Genomic DNA, 17628 nt, shown 5'->3' with positions numbered 1-17628 from the left:
TAGCCCTGTTCGGGGGCATATTTCTACGGTATAGGTCGACGGTGGCTGCCCAGTTACCGGCGCCCGCCAGAAAGAGGACACCTTTATGAAAAGTGGCTGCTTAAATGGGCCATTAAGCCGTGCGTCGCCGCCCGCGGTGGTGTCGGCGAAAGCCGCGACCTTTTGTCTACTGCTCGTTTCGCGGTGAATCGCCCGTGCGGTGGAAGCAGTCTCACAGACAAGCAGAGTGACATTGCAAAGAGGTTGTCGCTGCCGTGAAGCCCCTCCTGACAGAATGAGCAGCGACGGGCTTCTGCGATAATTCCAAACAGTTGGCGGCACCATGTCTCAGACGCGACTCTAGACAAGCGACCGGCTCTGTGGAATAGGCATGTTGGTCCTGTTGCGGTATATTTCAGTTGTACCTTGGTAGAACGAGTGATTTTCTCTAAACAATTTCTTCCATGGTAAGCGCAGCGAAGTGTGGGAACGTCGAGTCGGAGACACGTCAACGAGAAAGAGAAAGTTCTTTGTTTGTGGAGCATCGATGTGAGTTGATCCCACAAGGTGGTCTGAGATGAGACAGCAGATATTTAAAGAAGGAAATAAGAGAGGAGGGCGGCTTGAAGCTCGATGTAGAGACGCGGAAGGCTGGACAAAACTCGCGCTTGGTACCGACTCTGATCCAGGAATAAGAAAGACATAGAGAATATACTGCTGATTTGTACAGAGTGAGAACTTTCAAGAGCTTGGAGTGAAATGTCTGGTGCGGATCTAGCCCAGCTCTTGTTGCGAGGCCTGTTTAGTGGCCGTCCCGGCCCCTGTTTGTAAGCAAATGTCATTCCGTATATAAACTGAAGTGTGACAGGTACTGAGCAACCAGGCCTGTCCAGTCATTCGATGTGTTACCGTCATCATGCGAACTATCGGGATCATCGTCACCCAATTTTAGCTGGCGCAGTCGACAAGAATATGCGGCGGCTTCCTGGAGGACAATGAGATATCCTGCATTCCTTTGGGCACACACACACCAAGGTGGGCGCGAAGAACTGACAAGAAGACTTCGGAATGGTGGTGCGACAATTCAGGAAAGACGAACTCGAGACTACACCGGGCGCGACAATCAACTGAGCCGGAAGCAAGATTGGCGGCGTCAGCTCCACGGACATCGGCAGCTCACCAGGAGCGGCTGCCAGCCGCTGCGGCTACAGGGGTTGCAAGAGCCATTGCGCGACCGGCTGCCTTCCCAACCAAGAAGGCAGAGACTGAGCAGTGCGGATACATCCAAGTACACCGGGAAGTGGTTCCCCTGATCCGCTGACCGAAGCATCGGCGAGGAGGCAGCGTGTCCACGCATCGACGTACAGTGAATCACACGTGGGTCCCCGTTCTGTTTTCTCCGGGGGCACCATGGCGACTAGCGGGAACAGAAGTCAGAGGGCAAAGGGGGTAACCGAGAACCATGAGTTCAACCATGATGACGCATCAGCGGGTACTGATAGCAAAATGTATATGCTGTAGAAGGCGCCGATACAGCTGTACAAGTTCAGGTAAGTGAGCTAGAAATAGGAGCTTTAAAGCTCCAAATTGAGCTGTAACAATCGAAGCTTCAAACTAAGACTCGTAATGAAGTGGGGCGGAGTTATAGGTTCGGTTTGGCGAGGTATGTGGATGAGTTGCGCGCTGTTCTGCCGCCACTGCCGGTTTCCGACGACCTGGTGCCTGCGTAATTCCACAGTGCTGAAAACCGGCTTAGGAGCTGTGCAATCCCCGAAGATGTGCAAGACGCTATCATTGTGCAGTTTTTCAATCACAATAGCCTCACAGTGGGGGCAAATCGAGTCTGCCTTTTCACACCGTAGTACAATGCGGGGACAGCGCTCGAATCAAGGAATCACGTGCTGCAGTACGAACTAAAGAGCGACGCCTTGTCACCCTCTAGTTGCCTTCTATCGGAACCTTTGCCTTTCGTCATTTTTATTAGTTCATGAAAATGGAAAGCAAGCTCGCTGCATGCAGAACGCATGAAGCGATAGCTGTAATTTCTATTTGCGACATTCAGGCCTTTTTTCTTAATGAAGGCAAAATAAAACAGGCGTAATAACATATTTCAAGTCAATCGCAAAACGAGGCACAATGCGACATAATGATGCGCAATTTATTGTGTTTACAAAGTAGTGTGGGAAGTTCTAGCCGCTGAGTTGGCAACTTCAAATCTGCGTCACCTCTCCTCGTGGCTTAGGCTCTGAGGTATGGCTTCACCTGCTGGAGGCGCTAGAACAAACCCTTTCTTCAAGTGTCATAGTCGTCGCGTTCCATGTCCAAAAACACAAAGCCATGTTTCTTGGGCGCGATAGCCTGTAGCCATTTTTTTATCTGTAAAGAAAATGAAAAGGGAGATAAGTTTACACATATATGTACTATGTTTGCCCCCAAAACGAAATATTACTGGTTGTGGACATAAGCGCTGCTAATATACATAACTGTCTCGCTTGGAAACGGTTCCACTCCCATTTCTTAAAGTCATAAGCATAACTGCCAAATAGTACCCTAACAAACTTCGTAAAGTTCGTGTTGCCGTATATATGCGGTGTTTTCCATATCCAAAGGAAGCAGCCCGAGCTATATTGTAATGTGCCTGACACAAGCGAACCAGGCGTTGCAGCCTTCATCTTTAGCACAGTGTCCATCAAACGAAAACTACACAAACCAATGATAAAGGGAGATTTCTTTTCTTTTTTTGTGCTCTGCCAGTGAACTCGCACAAGATAAAACACACTGAATTTGCAGAACACGCACTACTGAAGCGCCGCACATTACATTACACCATTACATACGGCGTTACCAAATGGGCATTATATCGTGCTAGCATGTTGTAAACAGATTCAGCATCAGTACCCGCCGTGGTAGCGTTGCACGTAAGGTGTCGCGCTGCTCAGCTAGAGGGCACGGGTTCAATTTCCTACCACGGCTGCCGCGTTTCAATTCGAGCGAAATGTAAAAAAAGCCCGTGTGTTTAGATTCAGGTGACCTTAAAAAGTCAGGTAGTCGAAATTAATCCGGAGCCACGGCGTGCCCCATAATCATATCGTAGCTTGGCACGTAAAACCGCAGCAATTGTTATTATGCAGCAGGAGTCACAGCAATCTTGCTTGCTCGCGAATATAGCAAAGCGCTATTTTCTAAGAGGTGCTGAAGGTGGGAGTGAAAGGAGGCGGCAGGCGAAGCTGCACCTTTAACATGGCTCCGTGTCACTCCGACTCAGAACGCGAAACATCTTTCGAAAAACTTTTGAACATAGGTGCTAATGACTGGATCATTTTCTATTTACAAATACATTTCGCTTCTTAGCAATGCCTACCACTAACAAGACCTATCCTATGTTCTCGTGAAGCTATGCACAAGAAAGTTGATGTTAGAATTGCCGTACTAGTATCACGAACAAAATTATGCGCCAGAACCTCGATTGCAGAAGAAACGTGTCATCACTTCAAACGAGCGTTATTGCTGCACCTTTCTTCAATATTTATTTCTCTATCCGATATCAGAAACAACAAATCAATTACGATGTCCTTATCGCCTTTTCCTAGAAGTGCCTTTTAGGATTTGCTTATTTCGGAAAACGCCCCAATTTCCGGTCGAATTTTGCTTATGGCACTAAAACGTTGCACTAAGAAAGGAAGGCGCACTAATACACGTGTTTGCAATTAGGGATATTCGCGCTATATTTTATAGACAACATGCTATTTCAAAACAGATACGTAATCTAACTTGTCCAAAACCTGCTCATTCAGCAGTTACCATGTACTTCCGCGTTCGCTTGAACTTTATGCCAGTAATCATTTTTAATCGAAGCTGTCAAAGCTATCAAGTTATCGCTCGAAATGCAGCCCCCTTTCATCGCGAAGCACACTACGCAAATAAAGAAGCTACCATAAATTGTTACATTGTGCAATGATAGCACTAATCTCATTCGCTTAAATGAACTTCACTAAACAGCTCACAGCTTCGATCGTGCAATTTGCTCCTTATTTAAAGCGAATCCAAGGAAATGAAAAACTAAGTAATTATTTATAGAATGAATGAATGAATGAATGAATGAATGAATGAATGAATGAATGAATGAATGAATGAATGAATGAATGAATGATAAGCATGGGATTGCAATTATTTTATCAGGCCCGGAGCCAGGAATTTTTTTTCCTTGTGGGAGGGGGGGGGGGCTTGATGATGTCCTTGACTGACAAAAACACCTATTTTCATTATTTATTTTTGGTAAAACATCCCTCTCATCAAAATTTCACGGGTGGAAGGGGGAGGGGGGGGGCTCGGGCACCTTTCTCTGGTGCATATATTGCACATGGTCAGTGTTGTTTGATCATGTCACCCACTTTCAGTTTGCGGCGCTATGCTCAGTACCGCTACTTTTTTTTACTTAGAAAGAACCTATTTTATACATCGGCAACTGCTAAACCGATGTGTATATACTTTGTTATGAATAACAACTTTCATCACGGATGACAGAACGAAGACCTAGTAAGGAGAATAATTTTTATTTTAGTCTTGACTCTTGGCTCTTGGTCAGCGACTGCTTTATACAGTAAACTCCAAGTTCAGCTTTATTTGTTTGTGAATACAACTGTGCACACAGACTGCGCACAGCGAGGCGAATAGTGTTGTCAAGTCTCGAACTTGTGCAAACACCAGCCATTTTTTAGCAGCGAAGCTGTTTAAGCTCGCCGTACTTTGTCGGAAACAGAAATGACCATCATCATAAACCGCGCGCGATCTTTTCCTCCTCTTCGTCGCTGTCGTATGCTTCATCTTGTGCTTCGCTCCCAGAACGCGTGCGACGATTTCTCCTGAGCAGGATACAAAAACCTGATGGGCGAGAGAATGAGTACAGAGAGAAAGAAAGAAAGAGAGCAAGAGAGGAAGAAAGAAGGAAAGATAGAAAGAAAAGAAACACAAAATTCTTGGCGAGATGGCATGTGAACCCGCGTTCCCACGATCCGAAGGTGAGGATCGTAATCACTCGGCTATCCAGGCACACTAGCAGAGCGTAGCATAGCCACGCCTGCTGGATGGAATAGCGCCTGCTGGATGGAATAGCGCCTGCTGGATGGAATAGCGCACGGTACTCTTCCATCCAACGGTCGTGCCACTGTATAGCAACGGGGTAGGAAAGGGAAGTGAGGGTGAGGAGGAGAGATGCGAGGTGAAGAGGAGGGAAAGCAGGGAAGAGAGGAAAGCATAAAATGGAAAGAATGAGAACGGGAGAAATAGAGAGAAAGTCAGAAAACGAAAGAAATAAAGAAAGGAAAAGAATCAAAGAAAGAGAGAAAGGAATAGAGAAAGGGAAAAAGATAGAAATAAGGAGGAAGCAAGCGAGAAAGCGATAGAAAGAAAACGAAGAAAGAGAAGGAAAGATAGAAAGAGCAAGGAAGAGAGAGAGAAAGTGAGCGGGACGAACAAGAAGAGAGTGAAAAAGGGAAGTGATACTGAGGAGGAGAGATGTGAGGGCAAGGAGGAGGGAAAGGAGGACGGGAGTGAGTAAAAGCATAGCAAAGATAAAATGATCAAGACAGAAATTGAGAGAAACAAATGTAGAAAGAGAAAGAAGGAGTGAAAGAGAGAGAATGAAAGAAAGAGAGAGCGGAAAAATATACAAAAAGAGGAAGCAAGCGAGAAGTAGATAACAAGAGAGAAAGAAAGCTGTCATATGGTACGCAAACAGACGATGGTGAAGTGAAGAAAACAACGAAGAAGCCAACACAACGCTCTTGAGACACCGGAAAATAAAAAGCGCGGGAAAGGAAAAGATGAGGAGTGAGGCGGAAAAGTCTCGTGGCGCGAGGATGTGGAAAAGAGAGGAAGCGCAGCAGTAGCGCGAGGAGCAAGGAACGGCGGATGAAGCAACCATGCGGACGAGATATCCTGGCTTCTGCCGATGCCTGATGACCCTGAGCCTATGGCTCTAAACTGTTGGCGCAATTCCGTGGGCAGTTCAACACTGCGTCTACAGTCGTCCTGCGGTGCCCCCACGGCACCCGTTCGTGACATGCCGCCAGGCCACCACACTCCCAGTGAACCTTCGATCACCGAGTCAACGGCTTCGAAACATCGCTTCTGGGACGCTCCTGATTTCTGCCGCTTGTGCTAACAGCGATGTGTGTTGCCTGAATCCTTACTTTATGTATATGCAAACTGTGGACTGTATATAGAAACATCTTGGTTTTATCGACTGTGTATGACTAGAGTTGTTTGTGCATTTATAAAATGTGTGTATGTGTGTTTGCTACAAAGAACGCCCGCTCGTCCTTGTTTCTAAGTGTAATCTGCTACGGTGAATACGGCACGGGAAGAAATAGGAAGAAAAATAGGAAAACATGAAAGAGAAAAAAATAGACATATAGAGAGAAATATATAAATAGAAATAATGAGAGAAAGGAAAAGACAGAAAAGAAACGGGAAGAGAGAAAGAAAAACAAAGAGAAAACTGAAGAGAAACAAGAAGGGCTGCCCAGATCCGCACTTCCCTCAGGCTTGATACCACTAGTGCGAAGCAGGCCTAATTTTTTTTCTTTTTTTAGGATTCAGACTCTTTCACCGATCAGTAAAACGACCGTTATCTTTCAAATTTGATACTTGCCCTTCCGCCATGGTGTAACTGCGTTCAGTGAAGAGTTTCCTAATCAATTCTTACCCATCTTTCCACTTGGCTTTCTACACAAAGTTATACACAGCGTTGCTTCTGTTGTTCGATGAGCGTCACAACTAACGCAAACAATGTTCGATAGACTGGCACGAGCGGGCCTATGTGCTTACCTTGCGCACAATTGTTTCAGGCGTCTCCGCGCCTAAGCTGAACATGGGGGCGAGTGATGAGATGCAGACGTCAGCTTCCGCGTTCAGCTCGTCGTGCGGCATCCTGAATAGGCACATCTGCAAGCACATACATGATACAACAACATAATGCGCAGGCTTAATAGCGCACAACGAAATACAAGGAGAATGGATAATAACGGACATCAAAATACCACGCGTACAGCGCTAACTTGTAAATCCTTGGAACTAATCAAAAGCAACAAAGATAATTACAAATGGTAATAACAGTGTGTACCAAACATCGCTGAAGGCTCGATCCACTCATGCTGGCACTCGGAGAAAATTGGACCTTATCTGACAGTACTTATCAAACGTGAGCTCAACGTATTGATCTCGGCACTACAAGAAGGCTTTCACCCCAGTTATCTCTTATTTTCATGGCAGGAGGTATGACACATAATATTGCATTTTTTCAAATAGTGCGCGCAACAAAACGTTTTGCAATGCATTGCCAGATAAGCACCCGATGAAATGTTGCTCACTCTACGTTATTACACCCATACCTCCAGCTCTGCTGCGCTTGTGTTCTCGAACGCATGTGTGTGAAAGAAAAGGACGCGCCGTCGTAATTCAAACTACCACGGTGTTTGCTCTTGGATATAATATCTAAAGGCACAAGGAGATGCTATGACTGCTACTTCACCGCCTCAAAATGATCTTCCGAACGCGCTTACGAGCTTTAACTGTCTGTTATGTGCTGATACATAACAATGTGTGTGAACATATTGGACAGAGATCTCGCAGAAATCGCGTCCCGCGCTGCGAGACGCACTTAACGCCGATCTTAACAATATTTAGTCATGGCGTTGAGATATTCATCTTCAAGCAAAATCATTTAAAAAGCACGTTAGTAATATTTAAAACCCACAAACTGTCATTGCTTCTTTCATAACGGTCTCCTTGAATGTTTACGTTAAAGCGACGTGTGCTACTGCTAAACTCCTGGGTGTTACTTTAGCAAACACCTTATGTACGATAGCCATGCCAAGTCGTTAATCAAAAAGCTTTCATTTGGCATCCGCACTATTATTAAAATGCGTGCATTTTAACCTCACGTTATTTGCTCACTCTATCGTGCTTATATTCATAGTCACTCATGATACTGTTTATCTTCATGCGCAATTCATCTAAACCACTTTAACGTCTCTATAACCGGACAATAAAATTAACCACATTTAGCTCAACCCGTTGCCATTACTTATCTATTTGTCAACATCTTCGCGTCTTACCCATTCAACAGCACTTTTATCATAAGTTATCATTCATTACATTTCCCCTCTTTCATGGTGAACGCCAGTGCGTTCGCTGCGATGGGGCCTTCCTTTCGATAACGTAAACCAAAACGTTATCGAGTTTTAAGAGGGAATTAACGTTCTGTTACCTAAAATCTGATGCAGCTATGAAAAACACACACTTCCCTTTAATGGCATTGCACTTTGGAATCACATACGTGTTAATATTATGTTCTCTCTTGTATTGCAGTCTTTTTAAACCAACATAAAAATACTGCCAGGAGAACCATTACCTTATTTCTCAGAGGTAGATGCGCCTGATTATTACGTTATTTATTCTATTATTTTTATACATTACCTCTGTAAGTGTATAGTTAGGTGTCATATTTTTGTACGTACAAATGTACATTTGTGGATGTCATATACGTACAAAAGTCTTTCTTTCTTTTTCTACATGCGAAGCATTTCTTAGCGAACTTCTGCGACTTTGAGCGTATCTATCTATCTATCTATCTATCTATCTATCTATCTATCTATCTATCTATCTATCTATCTATCTATCTATCTATCTATCTATCTATCTATCTATCTATCTATCTATCTATCTATCTATCTATCTATCTATCTATCTATCTATCTATCTATCTATCTATCTATCTATCTATCTATCTATCTATCTATCTATCTATCTATCTATCTATCTATCTATCTATCTATCTATCTAGCCGCCTACGACTTTGTGCTCTCCTGGTCGCTTGGTTCATCGAATGTGCACCAAAATTGGTATGGCGTAACATGACTGTATGACGAACATAAATGACAAGTCATAACATGAAAATCATTACACGCATGTCATGTACAACATGATTTACATGCTACGCTCATGGTGCGCTGGCGGCCGTTTCGCTAGTTTGATATGCACCAAAATTGGTATCTTGCGACGTGACTGTGTGACGAAGATAAATAACACAAGTTAACATGAAAATCATGACACGCATGTCATGCACAGCATGACTTACGTGCCACGCTCATGGTGCGCTGGCGGCCGTTTCGCTAGCTTTATATACACCAAAATTGGTATCTTGCGACGTGACCGTGTAACGAACATAAATAACACGAGTTAACATGAAAATCATGACACGCATGTCATGTACAGCATGACTTACGTGCCACGCTCATGGAGCGCTGGCGGCAGTTTCGCTAGCTTTATCTACCCCGAAATTGGTATTGCGCGACGTGACTGTGTGACGAACATAAAAACTCGAGTTAACATGAAAATCATGACACGCATGTCGTTTACAGCATGACTTACGTGCCACGCTCATGGGGCGCTGGCGGCGGTTTCGCTTGCTTGATCTACCCCGAAATTGGTATTGCGCGACGTGACTGTGTGACGAACATAAAAACACGAGTTAACATGACAATCATGACTCGCATGTCATGTACAACATGACTTACGTGCCACGCTCATGGGGCGCTGGCGGCGGTTTCGCTAGCTTGATCTACCCCGAAATTGGTATTGCGCGACGTGACTGTGTAACGAACATAAAAACACGAGTTAACATGAAAATCATGACACGCATGTCACGTACAGCATGACTTACGTGCCACGCTCATGGGGCGCTGGCGGCCGTTTCGCTAGCTTGATGTACCCCCAAATTGGTATTGCGCGACGTGACTGTGTAACGAACATAAATAACACGAGTTAACATGAAAATCATGACACGCATGTCATGTACAGCATGACTTACGTGCCACGCTCATGGGGCGCTGGCGGCCGTTTCGCTAGATTTATATACACCAGAATTGGTATCTTGTGACGTGACTGTGCAACGAACATAAATAACACGAGTTAACATGAAAATCATGACACGCGTGTCATGTACATTATGACTTACGTGCCACGCTCATGGAGCGCTGGCGGCCATTTCGCTAGCTTGATCTACCCCGAAATTGCTATTGCGCGACGTGACTGTGTGGCGAACATAAAAACACGAATTAACATGAAAATCATGACACGCATGTCACGTACAGCATGACTTACGTGCCACGCTCATGGGGCGCTGGCGGCCGTTTCGCTAACTTGATCTACCCCGAAATTAGTATTGCGCGACGTGACTATGTGACGAAGATAATAACACGAGTTAACATGAAAATAATGACACGCATATCATGTACAGCATGACTTACGTGTCACGATCATGGCACGCTGGCGGCCGTTTCGCTAACTTGATCTACCCCGAAATTGCTATTGCGCGACGTGACTATGTGACGAAGATAATAACACGAGTTAACATGAAAATAATGACACGCATATCATGTACAGCATGACTTACGTGCCACGATCATGGCGCGCTGGCGGCCGTTTCGCTAACTTGATCTACCCCGAAATTAGTATTGCGCGACGTGACTATGTGACGAAGATAATAACACGAGTTAACATGAAAATAATGACACGCATATCATGTACAGCATGACTTACGTGCCACGATCATGGCGCGCTGGCGGCCGTTTCGCTAACTTGATCTACCCCGAAATTAGTATTGCGCGACGTGACTATGTGACGAAGATAATAACACGAGTTAACATGAAAATAATGACACGCATATCATGTGCAGCATGACTTACGTGCCACGATCATGGCGCGCTGGCGGCCGTTTCGCTAACTTGATCTACCCCGAAATTAGTATTGCGCGACGTGACTATGTGACGAAGATAATAACACGAGTTAACATGAAAATAATGACACGCATATCATGTACAGCATGACTTACGTGCCACGATCATGGCGCGCTGGCGGCCGTTTCGCTAACTTGATCTACCCCGAAATTAGTATTGCGTGACGTGACTGTGTAACGAACATAAATAACACGAGTTAACATGAAAATCATGACACGCATGTCATGTACAGCATGACTTACGTGCCACGCTCATGGGGTGCTGGCGGCCGTTTCGCTAGCTTGATATACACCAAAATTGGTATCTTGCGACGTGACCGTATGAGGAACATAAATAACACGAGTTAACATGAAAGTCATGACACGTATGTCATGTACAGCATGACTTACGTGCCACGCTCATGGGGCGCTGGCGGCCGTTTCTCTAGCTTGATCGACCCCGAAGTTGGTATTGCGCGACGTTACTGTGTGACGAACATAAATAATAGGAGTTAACATGAAAACCATGACACGCATTTTCCTCAATGACATACAAGACGATGTATGCAGCTCTTTGCTGGCTGCTTCGCATTACATCGATTGTCACAATGCGTGGGATCTGCCGGCTTTTTTCATTTTCATTAGTAACGTTCCTGTTTCTGAGTATTTATTGTGGTATTATTGTATAACCTTGTTCTAATGCATGTATACTTGATTTCTATTTATTATAGCTTATTCTCTGCCTATAGTGTATTTCTTACGCTTCTTTTGTTGTTCGCACTCTGATCTCTTTTCTAGTCCTTGTGGCTCTAGTATTATAATGTATTCATCACTACATTCTGCCATAATTCATCACTTAGGGAATGAGCGAACCACCCACTACGCGTCCGTAAAGCATCTACGCATCTGTTCGCTTTGTTGACGCTGTTACTAATAAAGATCAATTATGCCTGAGCGCTTTGTCCTGCGTGGGCGTTTAATTAGACCACCCGCTCGTTTTCCGATACCTGTAGACGTTATTTTGTTCTGTACTGCTTTTACACTCAACGGAACGGTCGCTAGCCGTGACGTCCAATACGTCGGAGTAAAGAGAACCGCTTACCAAGGTCAACTGCTTGGTCCCGTTGTTCAAGTACGCCTATGAAGTCATGCGCAGGGGCTGTTCCTTTCATGACCATTCTGCGACCTGTGTGTGCAGGGCCACTATAATGGCCTGAGGGGTGCTGCAAAGTAAAGGTTGAACCTTAAGTGCGTGAAGGTCCGGTAGAAAACAAGCGTGGCTATATTTGCCCTGAAGTAGTTGACATAACGTGCATTTCTCACGATAGCCCTACCATCGCAGCGTGTGACAAACAACGGTTTCTTTCAACAGCGAGGCTGTCCGCCTCGAGCCCTTGCAGGAAGAAAAAAAAATTAGCGTAGCTTGCATTGAAGGCGCAATGCTAAAGAGACCGGAGCTGATGGACACCTATGCAGCGCGGGTTTCTGTTGTTTTGCTTGAATTTTCTAAACTTTCTCTTTCTTTCTTCTTGTATTTTTTCGCTCTTTTCTCTGTTTTTGCTATGTATTTTTTTTGTTTCTCTATTTCTTTTTCTTGCCTTTTCTTTCTCTCTACTTCGCTCTTTCTCATTCTTTCTATGCTACGCTTTACTCTCCTCCTCACCACCACATCTCTCCTTTTCACACTCACTTTCCTTTCCCACCCCCTTGCTACACGATACTATACGAGACTATGCCATGCTCTGCTAGCTTGCCTGGATAGCCGAGTAGTTAGGACGCTCGCCTTCGGATCGAGGGTACGCGGGTTCGAATCCCGTCTCTTGGAGAATCTTTTTCGCGAAGAATTTCTCTCGTTCTTTTTCTTTATAGCTCTTCCTTTCCTCCTCTCTTTCTCTTTGTACGTGTTCTCTCCTCTCACCCCACCAGGGTTTTTACAGGCCAGGCCGGAGAAGTCGGCGAACGTGTTCTGGGAGCGAAGCAGAAGAGGACGAAGATGTAGAGAACGCGTTCCAATTCTTGATGATAATCACTTCTGTTTCCGACAGCCAAATTATAGCGAGCTTCAACAGCTTCGCTGGTAAAAAGCTAACGAAGCGGAAAGGCGTCGGCCGCAGCAACACCAATACAGAAAAGAAAAACGGGACCGGGCAAAAGTGCATTGCACGCGTAATGCTAAGGTTCAACGTCTTGTCCGTATAACTGGGGCAAGATATCTTTCGTCCATTTTATTTCCGTCTAACAATTTCTGCACTTCAAATAAATTTTACAAATAACGCCCCATATTCTTTCCCTAACTATACTTCATTAGGCTGCACACGGTTGTGTCTGCAGGAGCGACTGAAATTCGGTATATGCCACCTTCGCGATGTTTTTTTTTTTCTTTTTTGCGCCGTCATATACCACAGGCCAACACGAAAACCAACCTGACATGCTTTAGAATTCCTTGCCGCCTTCCCTACCGCTTTCTGCAAGCCACAGGGAAGAGATTAGAAAAAGCGCCGTGGTGCCTTCTTTCTTCCTGTGGCATTCTATGAAATTACAGCGACTGCTCGTAGGAGTACACATCCTTGTAGCCACGTCCGCGCCCGGCAGTAAATGACGTACTCCGGCAATCGTACCACAACGGCGGCAGTCCATCCTGCTTTAGGCAGTGCCCCGTTGTGTTGTTGCCAGTTTAACACCTTTACTTTCTGGGATTTTGTAAATCTGTGTTTTTCCTCGCTGTCTGTCCCAAGATACAGGTGCCCTTTCTCGGCCTCTCGGTGGAGCTGTCTTTCCTCGTCGATAAATACCCGACTACCTATAATCCTCGAGCTGTCAAACCGTATTTATTTCCTCGAAATAAGCTCTCGACAGAGTGATGAGCCATATAATTCGGTTAAAGGGCGTTGTTATAGCGCCTCAGCGTTTATAAATCAATTTGCATCCATACGGTCAAACACACGGGAGTTGGGTCCGTTTCTTAGAACAGCCTAGAGGACGACACTTGTGCTAGGCTGTTAACCGTGCGTGCGCAAGTATCTCTCACATTATGCCGCTCTTCTCCTTGAGAGGGTGCTTATTATCTGGAATGTCCACGTTCGTCGGTTTAAGGTACAAGAAGTGGATAGCCCCACAAGCTCATCTCCACTTTCAGTAAACAATTGAGCATTATAATTTATTGCCAGTACATGTTCGCGAACTACCATCGTGATGTTTTGTCGGTGATTGGTTAATGATATTCATACTCCTTCAATCTGGTAACAGAGGCTTATATACGTCAACAGATAGATAGATAGATAGATAGATAGATAGATAGATAGATAGATAGATAGATAGATAGATAGATAGATAGATAGATAGATAGATAGATAGATAGATAGATAGATAGATAGATAGATAGATAGATAGATAGATAGAACCAAACTGGGCCAGATCCATTAAAGCAGCGCTGCGTCAACAATCCTGACCAAAACAACCAACATGACCGCATCCATTCTGTTTCGTTTGTGTCCCAGTTGCTTTCCTATCGTGCTTTCGTTCCACAATTAGTTTTTCTTGGGCGAGTTGGTACTAACTGAAGGACATGACGTTGTAGGGCAAGACTCGAATATAACGAGTAAGAGGCCGACTTTCCTACTTCTTTCCGCCTTTTAATGTTTCTTTTCGAGTTTTGTGCTACAGTATCATGTCCTTCTTTCACTGCGAGGTGGTATAATTGAAATAGAACACAAACTAAATGAAGATATTGGGCACCGATTTGTTCCTGGAAGAAGTGATCCGGAAATGTCTACTTTAACAAATATCCTTACAGTAATTAAAAATGTGTTGAAATCTAACAGTCTAAATTGAAATCAGTTCCAATTTGTTCGGGTCATAGGAATACGGCTGTCTGGTCTAGTTCAAAATTGCACAATTTTTCAATACATTAGATGTCATTTCCTTTTATTTCTTTTTATTTTTTGTTTTCCAATTTTTACCTTTGATTGAGTTCTTTTATATAATTACTATTATTAATACGCATTCTTGAAGGTATCAGAGAGAAGTTACGACACGCAGTCTTGGCCAATCCCCCAGAGTGGGTAAGGGCCATATTTTTGAGGAAACAAACAAACAAACAAAACGGCGTAGCATAAAACGGGTTAACAAGAAGAAGAGCTGAATCATTTTTTGAAGGCCTTCAATAAATGCCATGACCGCGAAAAAGCTGCCAACAGTCCAGAATGGTGCGCCTTTTGCCTTGAAGGACCACTCGCTCTACAAATCTAGTCATCGTCATTACGACCATACAACAAAGGACTGCACAGACGGAAGCACAAGCATGGTGTTAATATTGTCGCAAAATATCGCTATACCGTTCATTCGCTGTGATTTCGCCTTTTTTTACGAGCTAATTCAAGCCCCAATGAAATGTTACAATCTATAAGAGCCAAATCCAAATTTTACTCCTGTAACCGACTATAGTGGGCTATATAGATATTAGCCGCAATATAGGTTTGAGGTACTCTGGTGACATGAGCAAACTGGCAAAATATTGTTGCAGCAGGCCGGACAAAATTGTCAGTAGCAAAAAAGTGGGGTTTCCTCAGTTTCAGTTAAAGTGGACATGGCTCTTTTCGAAAAAAAAAAGAAAGAGCGCCAGTACATACAGTGGATAACATGTAGAGCAATTAAGGGCCAAAGTTGTATTCATAATATCCCCTTTTTTGTTAATCCTGAAAACAGAGTCTGTTTTGATAGATCGGTGGGCTAATTATGCTTATTGAATAAAAGTTCGGTGCAAATAGAAATCGAGATGTCATTATATCGGCATTAAGAGCACACAGAAGCCAGTGAACTCGAATTGAACAATCGTGTTCGTGAAGGAGTGCCATTCGAAGTACACTGAGAGTCAACTAATGTAGGCCAAGCCACTTAACTATTATAACATAGACCATTGAACAGTAAAAGCTCATCGTGTTTTAATTTATTCACATGGCCGAAGTTTCATGTTTGACTTTAGCGAAGCCGATCGCATTTTGTAATACATGCGAAGAATATTACTATGCTGCAATATTAACTTTTCCCGGCCCAAGAAGTCGGGCGCTGTGCGATTTAAATAAAGCTGTGCACTTACCATTGTTGCTAGCTAGATCATATATTGAAAATAGCTTCTTCGTTCTAGTATTTGCCACAGGTTCCTGCGAAAAAAAAATTAAAAACAAACCTCGTTACCACAACTTCAATAATTACGGACACATTAGTCTTTTTCTTCCTACTTTTTTCTACAGCTTACCTGTGTTTTCTTGAGCACTATTCTGGACTTTATTTGGGTTTCGTGAAACGATGCACACCCTGATATGTCATCAATTGAACCTGCAATTGAAGAAATGTGCCATTATCATCACTTTCCACCAGTACCCGATCTGTTGTCGCGGTTTCTTGTGGCGATTTAAGGCAAGAAATATGGTATGTAATCCAATTATTCAATTTTATCCAGTCTCCCTATTGCTTAGTGATTTTTTGGCTTATCGCACAAGGCCACCTGTTTCAAATGGTAATTTATTTGGCGTGAATTCTCACGCTTGCTTGCGCAATCAATTTTGTATTCAGGGAGGTGTCTGAACTCGAATATCAGCCTCGATTTAATAATGACGACAACAACGATGACCACTACAATAACGATGGTGATGAGTGAATTCGTTTTGGGAACGATGTGGCGGCAAGAGCTACCCCACGCAAGTATGCTATCCCACTCAAGTATGCTCCTCCACTCAAGTATGCTCAAGTATGTTCCACTCAAGTATGCTTATGCCACTCAAGTATGCCCCAGTATGCTATTCCCAGCATACGTGAATTGGAGGGCAGTGCAAGCGCTTTACTTGAAGTGCATTTCTCGGGTGTTCATGAGGCAAGCAGTTGCCTGAAAGACGCCAGTTCAGTATTGCCAAGAAGACTGAAAGATTGAAATAAGAAAATTTTACCAGACAAAGCGCTGCAAAATTTTATCGCATTGACTGCAACAGTCTGAAAGTGAGGCTGTGTTCCAATCAGTGCTGTCTAAAATAAGAAAAAGTCAAATGCCGGCCGCGGGGGTCGTTTTTTTGAGGGGGGCGAAAATGCTTGAGGCCCGTGTACTTAGATTTCGGTGCACGTTAAAGAACACGAGATGGTCAAAATTTCCGGAGCCCTCCACTACGGCGTCTCTTATAATCAAATCGTGGTTTCGGGACGTTAAACCAGAACAATTAATAAATATAAAATAAGAAAAAGAAAAAATCGTAGCTAGAATAGTTTGTGAATACGGGTGGAATACGGTCTTTGTGAAACTTGATCCACCTGCGGACTATTACAGGCGCATTTAAAGTAATAGTGAACAAAATACGAAAAGAATGACTAAATTATCGAAATTCCACTCGGAAGACGCGACTGTTCAGATAAACAGTGTTTCTTTCGCATATTTTTGAACTGGTGGTTGTTTCTTTGGAGGGTCGTGAGTGCACGTCGACAGCTCTGACGTCAGTAGTGCAGGAGGTGGAAGCCACCACAACATATGCCAGCAGCCGGTACGCACTTTCCTGTCCCGCTACTTCCCTTTCTCGACTTCTTCACATCCCAATCTTCCGCTTCCACAAAAGCGATGAGACGCGCTTCACTCTTTAGGAGCTTTAACCAATCGGGAGCATTGCTCGCTGCCGGTGCCGTTCGTACTGGTTCTAGGTACCGTAGTCGGAGTGGAGTGGGTTGAGAAACGCGGGAGATGACTGGCGTGGTCGGTGCGCTGGTTTCTAGCGAGTTGAACGTCACCTTCTCCACTTCACGGCGCCGCCTGTAGACGCAGTAGATTGTAACAAACGCATTGAATTCATTCTAAAAATTTTGAATTCATTGTTTTCCCGCTAGTTTCTGCCTGA

At 44.1% G+C, this 17628-nt stretch overlaps 1 long non-coding RNA gene across 1 annotated transcript; it reads right to left on the bottom strand.

Moving 5' to 3' along the window:
• Nucleotides 1-2262: 2262 nt before the first annotated feature.
• On the bottom strand, nt 2263-15908 carry LOC119392976 (uncharacterized). The gene is made up of 4 exons (XR_005183789.2): nt 15852-15908; nt 11859-11979; nt 6808-6924; nt 2263-2355 (listed from the first exon to the last, which is right to left on the bottom strand). It is a non-coding gene; the product is annotated as an uncharacterized LOC119392976 (long non-coding RNA).
• Nucleotides 15909-17628: the final 1720 nt, after the last annotated feature.

Source organism: Rhipicephalus sanguineus, chromosome 5 (assembly GCF_013339695.2).
Source record: "Rhipicephalus sanguineus isolate Rsan-2018 chromosome 5, BIME_Rsan_1.4, whole genome shotgun sequence".
Taxonomy (NCBI): Eukaryota; Metazoa; Arthropoda; class Arachnida; order Ixodida; family Ixodidae; genus Rhipicephalus; species Rhipicephalus sanguineus.
This window is presented reverse-complemented; position numbering and strand designations above follow the sequence as displayed.